The 2,497-nt window shown below is 38.3% G+C and overlaps 1 protein-coding gene across 3 annotated transcripts in view; it reads left to right on the top strand.

Annotated features, from left to right (window-relative positions):
* The window catches only part of LOC133658617 (diacylglycerol kinase delta-like), a 67,448-nt gene extending 65,234 nt beyond the window's left edge, over positions 1-2,214 (top strand). For all 3 annotated transcript variants that reach the window (XM_062060843.1, XM_062060841.1, XM_062060842.1), the window contains one exon: positions 1,719-2,214. The gene's annotated coding sequence lies outside the window, so the exon portion shown is untranslated. The remainder of the gene's footprint in view (positions 1-1,718) is intronic.
* Positions 2,215-2,497: the final 283 nt, after the last annotated feature.

Genomic DNA, 2,497 nt, shown 5'->3' with positions numbered 1-2,497 from the left:
TTTTGAACGGTAGTGTATGTATACATACACACGTGTATATTCACATGTGTATGTGTATATACATATGTACAGGTAAAAGCCAGTAAATTAGAATATTTTGAAAAACTTGATTTATTTCAGTAATTGCATTCAAAAGGTGTAACTTGTACATTATATTTATTCATTGCACACAGACTGATGCATTCAAATGTTTATTTCATTTAATTTTGATGATTTGAAGTGGCAACAAATGAAAATCCAAAATTCCGTGTGTCACAAAATTAGAATATTACTTAAGGCTAATACAAAAAAGGGATTTTTAGAAATGTTGGCCAACTGAAAAGTATGAAAATGAAAAATATGAGCATGTACAATACTCAATACTTGGTTGGAGCTCCTTTTGCCTCAATTACTGCGTTAATGCGGCGTGGCATGGAGTCGATGAGTTTCTGGCACTGCTCAGGTGTTATGAGAGCCCAGGTTGCTCTGATAGTGGCCTTCAACTCTTCAGGCGCCAAGTCCTGTTGGAACTTGAAATCTCCATCTCCATAGAGCAGGTCAGCAGCAGGAAGCATGAAGTGCTCTAAAACTTGCTGGTAGACGGCTGCGTTGACCCTGGATCTCAGGAAACAGAGTGGACTGACACCAGCAGATGACATGGCACCCCAAACCATCACTGATGGTGGAAACTTTACACTAGACTTGTCCCAGAGTCTGGAGGAAGACAGGAGAGGCACAGGATCCACGTTGCCTGAAGTCTAGTGTAAAGTTTCCACCATCAGTGATGGTTTGGGGTGCCATGTCATCTGCTGGTGTCGGTCCACTCTGTTTCCTGAGATCCAGGGTCAACGCAGCCGTCTACCAGCAAGTTTTAGAGCACTTCATGCTTCCTGCTGCTGACCTGCTCTATGGAGATAGAGATTTCAAGTTCCAACAGGACTTGGCGCCTGCACACAGCGCAAAATCTACCCGTGCCTGGTTTACGGACCATGGTATTTCTGTTCTAAATTGGCCCGCCAACTCCCCTGACCTTAGCCCCATAGAAAATCTGTGGGGTATTGTGAAAAGGAAGATGCAGAATGCCAGACCCAAAAACGCAGAAGAGTTGAAGGCCACTATCAGAGCAACCTGGGCTCTCATAACACCTGAGCAGTGCCAGAAACTCATCGACTCCATGCCACGCCGCATTAACGCAGTAATTGAGGCAAAAGGAGCTCCAACCAAGTATTGAGTATTGTACATGCTCATATTTTTCATTTTCATACTTTTCAGTTGGCCAACATTTCTAAAAATCCCTTTTTTGTATTAGCCTTAAGTAATATTCTAATTTTGTGACACACGGAATTTTGGATTTTCATTTGTTACCACTTCAAATCATCAAAATTAAATGAAATAAACATTTGAATGCATCAGTCTGTGTGCAATGAATAAATATAATGTACAAGTTACACCTTTTGAATGCAATTACTGAAATAAATCAAGTTTTTCAAAATATTCTAATTTACTGGCTTTTACCTGTATATATGCATATACACATATTTATATATAATTATGTATTTTTATACACATATGTATATATACTTATGTATATACACATGTATGTATACATATGTGTATATACACATACGTATGTATACATATGTATATACAGTCCTTGAAGACTCACCGAGAGCAAAAAAAAAACAACCATCAGAATGTGAAAGTGACAACACACTTACTGTCCGTCTTCTGTTGCCTAGCAACCGCTGCCTGCTGTCCTCCGCTTGCTGCTGCCAACCTGCCTGACAACCCTGTGACCTCTGTGATTGGCTCTCAAAACACAAGCACCTGAGGAAAGAATCCGTCACGTGACCCGCGAGTGCCTTGTCATCCGACCCAACGACCAATCAGCACCTAGTGCGTCGCCTGGGAGGCGGAGCCAACATTTTATCACACGTTCAAAGTGAAAGTTTTAATATTTTGACAATGTTTTAAAAGTCTTACCACACGCTGACGTGCACACCGACGTGCACGTGACCCATTATTTATTTTCTCAAAGGTTAAAGGTCATTTCTATGTCGACAGCTGTTTGCTGATAAGGAACCTGTTGAATTTTTTTTTCACTTTATGACCAGAAGAGAACTCAGCTAAAAAAATTGTTTTATTACAGGAAGGCCACACAGTGTTAAAAAATAAATACATATATATATATATACAGGTATATCTTGTGCATGTCAACGTGTGGCAATAAAGACCTTCTGAAAGAAAACTTAAAGTTGCTGCTTTTTTCTCATGTGTTGACATGAATATTTAAAAATGTAATTTTGTAAATAACTACATCTTCATTTAAGAAATATTTACAAAAATACGCATAAACACTTTGTTACTTTTTTTACGTCACATTCAAAGTTGGGAGCTTTTATCACAAACTACCAGCAGATGTAAAAAAATATATATATATATACATAAAAAATATTTTTTTGATATTTTTCAGCCGTACAAAAATATTTGAGGAAAAATCAACATTTCCTTACCTTTT

The sequence above is a fragment of the Entelurus aequoreus genome, linkage group LG10, assembly GCF_033978785.1.
Source record: "Entelurus aequoreus isolate RoL-2023_Sb linkage group LG10, RoL_Eaeq_v1.1, whole genome shotgun sequence".
Lineage (NCBI taxonomy): Eukaryota > Metazoa > Chordata > Actinopteri > Syngnathiformes > Syngnathidae > Entelurus > Entelurus aequoreus.
The sequence above is the reverse complement of the archived record's forward strand: the minus strand, read 5'-3'. Positions and strand labels throughout refer to the sequence as shown.